The sequence below is a fragment of the Lathyrus oleraceus genome, chromosome 3 (assembly GCF_024323335.1).
Source record: "Lathyrus oleraceus cultivar Zhongwan6 chromosome 3, CAAS_Psat_ZW6_1.0, whole genome shotgun sequence".
NCBI lineage: Eukaryota > Viridiplantae > Streptophyta > Magnoliopsida > Fabales > Fabaceae > Lathyrus > Lathyrus oleraceus.
The window spans coordinates 388934283-388947945 of NC_066581.1; positions in this window are offsets into that span (position 1 = coordinate 388934283).

Below are 13663 nucleotides of genomic sequence, written 5' to 3' on the forward strand. Positions count from 1 at the left end.
TACTGTGAATGACTTGATCACCATTGTGTTCTTATCAACGACTCGTTCACTGTATTTCACCCGTTCATATCAATAAACTTTGATTTCAAATTTTTGCATAAACACTGCATTAAAATTACCATTTTCAAATGAACAATCTTATTTGCGATTCAACACTTAGCATCAAAGAAATTCAATACACAGTTGAGGAACTTGATGGAGTGAAAGAAGTCTAATCAGGGGCAAATTACTTTGAGCATCAGTGAATTCAAGCTAATCACCCTAAGGGTCATCTAGCCAAGAGTAATCTGCTTCAAGAATCAGACCGGGGCAAGCCACCTCAGAGCTCAGTAAGTCCAATCACTCCAAGGTTCAGTTAGCCAAGAGTAATTTGCTTCAAGACTTAGACTGGGGCAAGCCACCTCAGAGCTCAATGAGTCCAACTATCCAGAGGACAATCAATCAAGAGTCTACCATTCCAACATTTGGTTAGTCAAGTTCAGATCATTGCAAGTTTCAAACACTTGGGGCAAGCCATCTCGAGGTAGTCTCATGGCAAGTTGTTGTCAAACCCACTTTCAAGGTGAACATTTTCAAAGACCCAACAGATTGGGGCAAGATGAGCCACAGAGGGGCAGAACCTCTTTCTTCGTGCTTTCAAACTGCTCAAACAAATTCTGCCATACGTCAACAACTATTGAGTTTAAGACGAGTGCCCGAAAATTATGCTAGCACGATTCATTAATCCTCCAAAAGGATCCCATTGGCAAAGTTGTGGTTATCAAACTGGATAGAATCCTCCTTTGGCAACATCTATCATAAAATGTTCGGTTGAGTTCTCGGTGTTGAGGAATCATGAGCTTCCATAAAAAGCCTTTACAAACTCCCAGTCTGCCCAGTGTCAGCATTCTCATAATCATGATCATTCATATATCATGCATAAAAGGAAATTCAAATCATGCATAGCCGAAATGTACTTCGTGCTCATTTTGCATTGACTCAGGTCTTGTTGTCGATCCTATGATCCTTTGACCTTTGATTCCAGTTTGTATTTGGTGCCCTTAAACCCACATCCGGTTTTCGCAGTCATTTTCAAATCCAATTTTTGTTCAATACCATTCAGGTCATATATGAACCTGTTGTTGAGTTTTATTCCGATGTCAGGTCATACATGAACCTGTTCTGAAGTTTTTTCCTTTTGTTCAATACTATTCAGGTCATATATGAACCTGTTGTTGAGCTTTTATTCCGGGGTCAGGTCATACTTGAACCTGCTCTGAAGAGTTTTTCCAATTTTTGTTCAATACTATTCAGGTCATATGTGAACCTGTTGTTGAGCTTTTATTCCGGGGTCAGGTCATACTTGAACCTGCTCTGAAGAGTTTTTCCAATTTTTGTTCAATACTATTCAGGTCATATGTGAACCTGTTGTTGAGATTTTATTCCGGGGTCAGGTCATACTTGAACCTGCTCTGAAGAGTTTTTCCAATTTTTGTTCAATACTATTCAGGTCATATGTGAACCTGTTGTTGAGATTTTATTCCGGGGTCAGGTCATACTTGAACCTGCTCTGAAGAGTTTTTCCAATTTTTGTTCAATACTATTCAGGTCATATATGAACCTGTTGTTGAGCTTTTATTCCGGGGTCAGGTCATACTTGAACCTGTTCTGAAGAGTTTTTCCAATTTTTGTTCAATACTATTCAGGTCATATGTGAACCTGTTGTTGAGCTTTTATTCCGGGGTCAGGTCATACTTGAACCTCCTCTGAAGAGTTTTTCCAATTTTTGTTCAATACTATTCAGGTCATATATGAACCTGTTGTTGAGCTTTTATTCCGGGGTCAGGTCATACTTGAACCTCCTCTGAAGAGTTTTTCCAATTTTTGTTCAATACTATTCAGGTCATATCTGAACCTGTTGTTGAGCTTTTATTCCGGGGCCAGGTCATACTTGAACCTGCTCTGAAGAGTTTTTCCAATTTTTGTTCGATACTATTCAGGTCATATGTGAACCTGTTGTTGAGCTTTTATTCCGGGGTCAGGTCATACATGAACCTGTTCTGAAGTTTTTTCCTTTTGTTCAATACCATCCAGGTCATATATGAACCTGTTGTTGAGCTTTATTCCGGTGTCAGGTCATACATGAACCTGTTCTGAAGAGTTTTTCTCCATGATTATTCCCCAGCATTGTCAGGTCATATATGAACCTGTTTGTTGTGTTCTAATCCAAGTATTGCCAGGTCATATCTGAACCTGTTATGCATTTTCTTTCTTATTCAGGTCTGGTAAGTCATATGTGAACTTACTCCCTAAATCTCTTGTACTTTGAATGCTGCTTATCAAATTCCACTTTGATTACTCCCCAGTGTGTGTCTGATTCTCCAGCATATTTGTCTTCCCCAGTGAGTTAGTTTTTACCATTTGTCTGTCTCCCTGTGGACCACCAGCACTCCCCACAGATTGGTCTGTCTAGTAGCATCTCCTGTCAAGGGTCCACCATATCCCTAGCAGGGAAGAAAATTAAAAAAAAAAAGAGAATCCTGCATCCATGCATATTATATCATATCATATCATATCATATCATATCATATCATATCATATCACATCATGTCATAGGGATTCAGGATCAAAATCCGGGTCTTCTTAGTATTTAACCATCTCCCCCTATGATCATATGAAGAGTGTCCTGCTTCATATTCTCTAGTTGAAGATACTTAAACAGGGGCAACTGTCATACCCCGATTTTGATCCTGAATTTTTTCCATTTTTTTATTTGGCACTTGGCCTAAAGTTCATTTGCATACATTCATCCCCCAAATCCATTTTTTTTATAAACATTGGTCATTATCTATTTTTGATCATGGTGCTTTGTGATTACAAAATGGATTTTAGTTATTTGACTTTTTTTTATTTTTTCAATTTTAATTTAATTTCAAAGTAAATCTAATTCCAAATTTCAAGTTAATCTTAATTGTATTTTACTAATGGTTCAAACTCTAATTGATTTTAATTTCCAAATGAATGTTAGAGTTTATATCAAAGTAATTTTAACAAATTATAGATTGATTCGATTTTAATTGGTTTTGTTGGTTTTTTTTATTTTAAATTGACATTTTGATTATTCTTAGATTTATTTCTAAAATCCATATTCATTTCTATAACCGCAAATTCCTTTCATTCAAACCGAGTTTGTTACAACCTTAAAATCATAAGTAATTTTTGTTATTAAAACAAGCATTTTACATAAGCATTACATTATGCCTCATTGGTTATTCATATACATTTTATGCTACATACATCAAACTTCATGGCATACATCATGAGCAATTCAAATAAAAAAGTTGACAAAAGGCCATGCTTTCGATGCGGTAGTACCGACACTAGTTGTGTTTCGTGTTGCCGACGAGTTAGGAATGAGGATGGCTAAAAGTCCTACGTCGTTACGGATGCACTTGGTAGTTGATGCCGTCACAAGTTGTAGATTTGAGGTGACTGATCCAGCAAAGAAATAGCAATTTCGGGTGCTAAGAAGCGTCAGGCATCACCTTTTATCCTGGATGTTAACAAATTGATGCAGCAAAAAGCGGTTAGTGAATATGCAGAAGATGCTGGTGGCAGAACTGATATTTTGGATGATAGAAACAGAGGCTCCAAATGAAAAACGTGAATATGAGTTGGGTATGGCGCCCCTTGACACCTCAACAGAAGAGAAGATAGTAGCAATTTCATTAGATGATCCAAAAGCTTCACTTGTGAACAACGTTAATGAGGTTAAGAAGCACTCTCCAATTTCTCCAATTCGAAAATACTCAACAGAAATTCCAATACATGTTGAACTTAACCAAACAACTCACAAAACAATCTCAACTGAATCCCCAACTGACATTAACCACTTCTCAACTTCTAACCGAATGAACAATTGAATTTCTAACCAGTTCACAACTCAACCTCCGTTCAAGACCTGCAAAGATTCACTACGACAACCAAGAAAATATCCAACCTCAAGCTGCTGCTGCTGTTGCGGCAACCAGTTCGCCTAATGAAACCTTCGGCTCAATTACACAAACTGACCAAGGAAAATCTTCAAGTTCTGACCAAGAAAAATCTCTATCAAGTTCTGATCAACATCAAATTTCTGTATCCGGTGTTTATTCCCCTTTTTCAGATTCTGTGCCAGCCCAATCTATCGCCCAGAATCCTGGTGTTGGTAGTGCCATCAGTAGGGAAGTAGGGAACAACTGGATATCTGCCAGGCCAAGTCATGTTGAAGGAAACAAACTTGAAGAAGCCGGTGATTTATCACCATCCAAGAATGAAAAGTCCAGGTCAATGAATTCAACAATCAACACCATAACAGATTAAAACAAAAGAGTTGAAGGCCAATTTGGGAATATTTTACACACGGGAGATTGCAGACTCAACCTTGAATGTCTTCTCAATTCACCTGATAAGTATGTAGGACGGAAAGGAAAAAAGGTTACATCTCCTCTTGATTGTGTTTTCTTAGATTGTACTTTTGCCACTTTCTCTCGTTCCATGCCTACCAAACAATCCTCCATTCAACAGGTTGTTAATTGTATATGGAAGCATCCTGATGCATCGAAAGTGTATCTTACCTGTGATGTCCTGGGTCAGGAAGACATCCTTGTTCAAGTATCCCAAACCTTTGGAACAAAGATATATGTTAATAAAGCCCAAAATCCAGAATGTTTCAAGAATCCAATGGTTACGGCACCTGAAATCCGTTGTGAAGACCCATCTGCTCGTTTCCATTTATTTGATGGATCTCCAGGACTATATGAAAGAGCACAAGTAAAACTGGTTAAGGCCAAGGCAACTCTACAGACTGAGCCTCTCATTGTCCGCTCTTCTGCTCCATGATTCAAGTGATGCAAGACAAGAATGTTTAGATGCTGCTGCTGAAGTGAAACGGGAGTGATCACAGAAACAAATGCTGAAAGAACTCTTGAGGAACTACGTGCTTATCAAGCTGGTGTGGCAACTGTCCTGCGAAGTGGTGAGAGCAACTCGGTCGAAAAAGAGCTTAAAACTACAACAGCGGCAAAGAGAAGAAACCGGGTGAGTGCAATATCCTGCCAAAACAACAACAAACAATGTCAAATTGTTACAAAATTAAGGACACCTCAGTGGAAGAAAGCAATTTCAATATTTTCAGAGAGAACAATTTTGAGGCAAAAATGTGATCCTTGGAGACAGAGTCCCATTTATTTATGTTTACTACTAGAATAATCATAAACCTCGGAAGTTGCTGTGTCGCACACCAAATGGCATCGGTTTGGTCCTCATGCTCAAACCGTTTTGTTGTCGCAGCAACCAAACTCCAATCTCACATTTGTTTCACAGCCGCCATTGCCATTCATCTCTATCACTATAGCACATCTCCTCGCCAAATTACCCAACCATAACCTGCAAGAAACACACCAAACCATAACAGTCAATTTAGAACCTTCTGGTTACAACTTGCGGCATAATCAAAATCATTCAGTTTTCATTCAATCAAGTGTCCTCATGTACTGAAAATACAGTGGGTCAACATAAGGAGCCTGAAAACCATATCGGAAAGCAGTTATGGAACGGGACATGAAATTGGTCGGTGAAGGGAATAAAAGCAAAGGTGAAGTCCTGGATACAAGCTTGCAGCAGATGAAAGCTTGTTTCTTAGATGCAAGATTAAATAAAGTGAAACTTTTAGAAGCCATGGCAATATTTTTCGAAAGATCAAATAGAGTTGGCAGTGAGCATCAAAATACAACCGAGGAAGTTGTTCGGAGGTGTGGACTTTGTCAAGAATCAGATATGGTGCTAAAGAAAAATCGAGATAGCAAATTTATGATTGGATGATGGGGTTATCCTCAGTGTAGAAATGTTGTCTGGCTCCCTGGATCAATATCAGAAGCGGTTGTGACCACCAATACTTGCAACAATTGCACTCCTGGTCCTGTTTTCTTGTGAAAATCCAAAACCGAGTATAAAACCAGAGCTGTGATCAAAACCGAAACTGCTTTTGGAATCTTCAATATTTTTACTGCAGTAACACAAAGCAATTGGCAAGTGTTAAAATCCAGAAAATTCCCAAATTGGAATAGAGACAAAATTCAAAAAGAAAGTTTGAGCTCAGATTACCTGTTCCAAATCCAAACATCAAAGGGACCAATCCGATACTGAGCACAAAAAGTGTTTTGGCAGAGACCCCTTTTGATCTCCATAGACCAAATCCCAAACCCTAATCTGCAAAGGATAAATAGGAAAGAAAGGACACGATTGAGGGAGGGAAAAATTGGAGGCGGACCAAACCCCACAAAAGAACCCTAAATCCCAAATCAAAAACCAGTATTGGAAAGGAGGAGGAGGAGGAAGATTTAAGCTCACCTGATTCGTCGTCGCCGAAGGTGAGATTTCCGCTTGATGTCTCTCTTTGAAACCATGGATTTACGCTCTCTTTGGTTAACGTTGTTGAGCATCTGAGTTTGAGTGAGCAAGGTTGAGCGATGAGTGAGTGTCTGAGTCGGAGTGAGTGAAGTTTGGAGATATCGTGATTTCGTCGAGAGATTGAGAGAAGAGAGATTGAGAGCGAGTACGCGTTTGGGAGAGAACGAAGACGATGGTCTGTTCTTTGTTTCCATTTCTTTTTTCTTTTTTTAATTTATTTTTAAACAAAGATAAGCATTGAAACCATAATTTTTTTTTATGTTTTTAAACTTCCTAAGTTTTCATTTTTAACTTCCTAAGTTTAATAAATATTTTCTCATTTTCAATTCATATGCCATTGAGAAACCCAACAGCCAGGCGGCTGGGTTTTTTGTTGGTAAACCAACAGACCTTCATTATTGTTATTTTAGTTCCTTTTTATTTTTATTTCAATCTAGTCTGGTTTATATGTTTAAGCTGTTATTTAAATGACAACTAATGATAAATGGTCTGGTGGAGAGGGGTGGTTTCTATGGTCTTTAGTGGAGTGGGTTCGATACCTGTGTGTAGTATTTTATTTCTTTTAACATTTTTTTTGTGTTTATGTTTTATTATATTCATAGTTTCATTATCATAACATAGATTTGTTTTCTTTTAATTTCATCATTCATTCAAAACCATTTTAAACTATTAAAACCACATTTTTTTCTCGATTCAATGTCGAGCCCATTTCCATACCCGACTTGCTTTTAAGCATCGCCATCAACCTCACATAGCTTACTCTTGGGCTTTCTTACAATGAGCCGGTTCTCTTGCACTTACACTCATGCATTGCATTATTTGTTGTTTGGGCCCGATTTAGTTATTTCATGATTTTTGAATTCCCATTCGACAAAATGTACCCCATTCCCCCGATGTGTAATAATCTTGTACTGTTTTATTTCTCTATTTGTTTTAGATACTAACACAAGAATGAAATCAACCATTTCCGAAAGATCAAATAATGACTCGATCCAACGTCGAGTATTTTCTCAATAAACAAATCAATTCATTTCTCCCTCCTATTCTATTCCATTTCTTTCAAACTTTCACCAAACGCTTGATTCAACGTCAAGCCATTTTTTCTAATAAAAAACTCAAAAAATATTAATTTATAGTTAAGACTTTTTTCAATAAGATGGAAGTGGAACGTGGTGTATACCGCGCACTCCTGAGACTAGGATTCGAGATGTATATCTCGCCAATCCTAGTTCTCGCCATCATCCAAACTTATCCATTTTGTTTTTCCTCAAGCACTCATCCAAATTTCTCTTAAGCGTCCATCAATACTTGATCTATGGTCAAGTCATTTTCACAACAAAACTCAAAATACCTAATTATTATTTAACACTTTTTCAATAAAGGTGGAAATGGAACATGGTGTATACCGTGCACTCCTGAGATTAAGATTCGAGACGTATGCCTCGCCTATCTTGGTTCTCGCCATCGTCTAAAATTGTCAATGCGGTTTCTTCAAACCCTTTCTCAATCAAATTCCAAAATACTTAATTCCTATCTTAAACTCTTTCAATAAAAATGGAAATGGAACATGATGTATACCGTGCACTCCTCAGGCTAGGATTCGAGATGTATATCTCGCTCATCCAAGTTCTCGCCATCACTCAAAATACATCCAACCAATCAAACTCTTTTCTCGCCGTCGTGCGACTAATCAAAAACCTTTTTCATAAATGAAAGATATATTGTCTTAAGTGATACAAAACAATGTTTCGGCCACGATTGTTGAGTAGAGATAAATGACGCTTTTCCGAATGTAGATTTATAAATCCGTTCGATGTGTGGTATGCGTCCACTCCTCATCTGTTTTGGGTAAAATAATGTTTTCGTCGATTAATACGGTATAGCTTTCGCTAAAATCGACCAACAAACAAACATTTTTCTACCCAAAACTACGTAAGCCTTGATTTCTCTTTTGAGATACGTAGGAGCAGGATTTTTAAATCTTGTCAGGCCCACTAATAAAAAAACTTAGGTTTAGTCCTTCGTCGAAAACCCAAAAACATTTTCCTTTCTTCTATTTCTTTCTTTCCCACTTAATAAATTGAAAAGCCTAACATTTCGAACTAACACTAACGCACACAACTGACCTGATGGTTCCCGTTGAGTACAACGGACGTGAGGGGTGCTAATACCTTCCCCTCGCGTAATCGACTCCCGAACCCTGATTTGGTTGCGACGACTAATAATCATTGTCGTTTTATCTTGGGTTTTATCGATATTTCCCCTTTCCTTTTTAGGAATAAATAAAGTTCGGTGGCGACTCTGTTCAGTCCATCATTGCGAGCGTGCGATCGCGCTTCGCATAAAGTCGTATCCCCATTTTTCGAGGTGCGACACATAGTCATGAGGCCAAGAAGATATTGTGTCCAATGGGTTTGGACTATGTCAAAATACATGCATGTCATAATGATTTCATATTATATAGGAAAGAGTGTGAAAACTTGAAGGAGTTCCTGAGATGTGGGGAGTCATGTTACAAGAATAAGGACGATGGATATGAAGATGATGACTGTGTAACTAGAAAGGGTGTTCCTTCCAAGGTGGTGTGGTACCCAACGATAATTCAAAGGTTCAAAAGATTGTTTGCTAATGCAAATGGTGCAAAGAATACTAGATGACATGCAGATGAAAGATTATGTGATGGAAAAATTCGTCATGTAGCTGATTAATTGTAATGGAAGAAAATTGATACGTTATTTCCATAATTTTCCATTGAGTCAAGGAACCTTAAACTCGGACTTGCCACCGACGGAATGAACTCATTTGGTAATTTGAGTACTAACCATACTTCACTGTTTGCTTCTCTCATAATTATCTTTGTTGATGTGCATGAAGCGCAAATATATGATGTTGTCAATGATTATTTCAGGTCCAAAACAACCTGGGAACGACATATATATTTATTTAACGTTGTCATACCCCAATTTTGTTTGAACATTTTACTATTATATGAGTTTTAGTCGCATTTTATCTCTAATAAATGAGATAAGTCATTTGGTAGTGAAGTGAGAATTCAAGGGTTTACAAGCATAAGGTATCGGGTTAGAATCGACGTTTTCTCATTTTTAGTATATTTTTCTGTTTTACCTTTATTTCTATTTTTCACAAAAATAATTGTTTTTATATTTTTATTATTGTTAAATTTTTTTACCTTTAAATTTCGTTTAAATATTTTTTTGATAATATTTAGTTTTTTTTATTTTAATGGACTTTTATTGTAAAAGGAGTAAAAAACATATTTTAAAAAAATTATTATCATTATTTTCCTTTTTTTCTCATTTTCATTATTATTACTAATTATGTTAGTTTTTTATTTTTACCAAGTGGAATTATAATCCTTTACTATATCATTAGTCTAAAAAAGAGAAAATTTATTTTATCTCTTATTATCTATCTATTTTATTGCTAATATTATTGTTATAAGTTATTAAAGGAAAAATATTTATCATTATTGTAAAAATAAAACTAAGATCCCAAACATTTCAAAAATTAGAAAAATATACCTGTTTTCCAAACAAGTTTCAAGAGTTAAAAAAATCAAATCCCCATTCAAGTCAAACATTCCAAAACCAACGATCAAACACAGCTTCATTATAAAAAATCCCTCACACACACATATGGGGACAGGATAAAAAAAACTAAAAAGCCATTCCACACTAGAAAATTTCAGAAAAATGGTCTCCCTCACACACGTTTTTTTTCTAAAAAAAGAAACAAAAGAAAAAGATTCTTAACACTATCTCCGCCGTCACAGAATCAACGTTTTTTTTCATATATATTTCATTTGTAAATCAATATGTTAAGTTGGGTGTCTTAGTAATAGTTATATCTCACTCCTACCTATGATCTTTAAAAGTTGGGTCTATTATTTTTTTTCAAAGAATATCGTCAATTATTTGTAAATACAATAATAATAATAATAATAATAATAATAATAATAATAATAATAATAATAATAATAATAATAATAATAATAATAAATGTCAAAATTTTTAAATCTAACTTGTATTATTAGTTTGTACTAGACTTTTTTTATAATCAATAAATATTCAAATACAAAAAAAAAACAATTTTATTAATTGTTTTTCTAATCATGAATTTTTTCTCTTAAGTTAATTTAGGTTAGTTTTTGTAAGTATTAACATAAAAATTAAAGATTTGTTTCTCTCACCTTTTTCATTAAAATTTAAATCAAATTTTGATTAACAATTGCATGTTCCCTTATGAATAACTTTTGAATTTAATTCTAACCTTTAGATTAGGATTAATCATGATTCCAAATTAGTCCAAACCCTTCGATTTAAATTGATCAAAAGCAATTTTGATCAATTAAATCCTTTGGTTTATCTTGATAGGATTAATTCTAACGTTGTGGATCTCAAGCTTCAAGACCAGTCTTTCATGCAAGACATCTTAGCCACATCGTGCAACGGGTTATACAAGATAAACTAAAGGTCAACACTTGGTAAATACGATTCAAATTGGGCGCCATGAGCCTTAAGTAATAAGGAATGATGAGACATAGTTTCTCATATCCTTGTCTAGAGTGACTTTGTATACGGGGAGTAGGCCCTAGCTATTCAAAGCGTTCGCCCTTATTCATAGACTTTAATGCAATACGAATCGAGTAAACTACCAAGTCTTCTTCACACAAAGCAACTTCAACTCAAGGAGCAACAATGAAGACTCTTCTCCAACAACTTTTCAGTCATGAGAAGTATCATGCGCCATGAGCCTTAAGTAATAAGGAATGATGAGATGGAGTTTCTCATATCCTTGTCTAGAGTGACTTTGCATACGGGGAGTAGGCCTAGCTCTTCAAAGCATTCGCCCTTATAGACTTTAGTTTGATTCTTATCAATTAACTGTCAAGTCTCTTCATATCCCATTATCAATCAATCATTTCTTTTGCCTCGATCATCTTGCTTTCACCCCTAATGGTCTGAACTACGAAAGATATGATTTTCTTAATGCACTATAAGGATACGTAGGCAGGAGAATTCAGATTCTTCATGAGCTACCTTATTTATTAATCCTTCGTTCATCCAATCAATACCATCTTTTTGAGATCAAATATACTTTTTCTTGGTTTTCATGTACATCCTTTTAGGACGCCTAATGAAAAGTCCGCCTTGTGAACCAAGAGTTGTTTGACTTGTACCCAAACATTTAATTCACTTTGTTTTTGGTTATGACAGGAGTGGGTATGCCTAGTTTCCTCCACATCCTAGTCAATACCTCTTTTGCTCTTCGGTTCAAAATTTATTTCTTCATGGATCCAAGACAATATTTCTCTTTGATCTCGAATTTTTTGTTCCCCAACAAGTGATATATTTTTCCTTGTATTCAAACAATACTCTTTGTGGGTCCCATATACACCCTTTTAGGACATTTGTCCATCTTGTGAACCAAGAGTTTATTTTTTGCTTATATCCAAACATTTAATTCATTATTTTCGGTAAGACAATACAATGGGCATGCCTTTATTCCTCCACATCTTAGTCTGTACCTTTTTACTCTTGGATTCAAAACCAGTTTGCCTTTGTGGGTTCCCATATTACCATTATGTTGGTACAAGTTATACATTTGTATCACTTCAATCATATTGTTGAAGTTGTTTGTCTTATTAGTCCTAGTTTCCTAGGCAAACACTTCCTTATCCTTTCTTTGTTTTTGTGGTTCCAAGAACTACGATTGCTCTGACTTTCTCATTGCACAGTGAGAATACGTAGGTACGAGGATGTGAATCCTTGGCGAGCATACTCCTAATTATTCCTCCTTCCGCCTTAGGGCACCATTCATATATTTCATAATCCACTACCTACCTTCAATCATTGAACCGTTCTCCCCAATGACATACTGTTTCTTTGAAACCAAAATACATTTTTCTTTGGAATTCCATATATACCATTTTAGGACATTTGTCCATCTTTCTGCCAAGATATGTTTGGCTTGTACCCAAACACTTAATTCATTCTTTTAGTCATGACAATACAATGGGTATGCCTTTGTCCCTTCACATCTTAGTCGTGCCACCTTTACTCTTGAGCTACAAATACGACTTAACATATGGATTCCAATATAGCTTTACCTTTGGTTTCAAACTACACCTCTTCAATCACTTGTTACCAAAACACCGTTCTGTGACTTTGGTAACTTCATTCCGTTCATCTCTATGATGCATTCATATTCTACCTTCATTCACTTCACGTGATATACTCTTGTTTTAAGCCAAATACACTATCCTTTGTGCTCCAGTTTTGTCAGCTTGTGAACCAAGAGTTGTTTGACTTGTACCCAAACATTTAATTCATTCTTTTTTGGTAAGACAACATAGTGGGTATGCCTAGTTTCCTCCATGTCTTAGTATATGCCAGTTTTGCTCTTGGGTTCATATTTTCATCCTTTTTTGGATTTCAAACAACATAATCCTTTGGTTCAGACCATACCTTGATCACAATTCTTTTCATCTCCTACCATTAGTCCTTTGAACTACAAAGCTCTGAATTCCTCATTGCACTATGAGGATATGTAGGCATGAAGGCTCTAATCCTCACTAAGCATTTTATCTATTTCTTTCCTTTTCCCCCATTCTATCGTGAGTAATCTTTAGATCACACATATTCGAGCGAGAATAATCAAAATGGTTCCCTGGAGTACCATGGATGTAAGGGGTGCTAATACCATCCCCTTGCATAACTGACTTCCTTACCCAACATATCTCTTTCCCCTGGGTTTTATCAATGTTTTCACTTTCCTTCGGGAATAAATAAAGTACGGTGGCGACTCTGTTGTATGTTCGAGCGTGTGATACATTAAGGTATATTTCCGCTAGCTTCAGCTGGTGACTCTGTTGGGAGGTTTGCTTGTAGTTAGGGGTCTCTTCTTGAGCATCCCCAGCTTCAGCTGGCGACTCTGCTGGGGAGTTTGCTTATAGTTGAGGGGTCTCTTCTTGAGCATCTCCAACTTCAGCTGGCGACTCTGTTGGGGATACTTCACTACTTGGAGTACTTCCTAGTCGCTAAAAGGAGTCGAGCCTAGTTTTGGTTTTTTCCTCGCTAGTTTTAAGTGGTTATCATTATACCTTACTCGCTTTATGTTATTCGTCATGTATATTATTATTGTTATGTTCCCGTATTCTGGATATCTGTATATGTTGTTGTTGGGTTGGGATGATGATACATAAGAGAGAAGC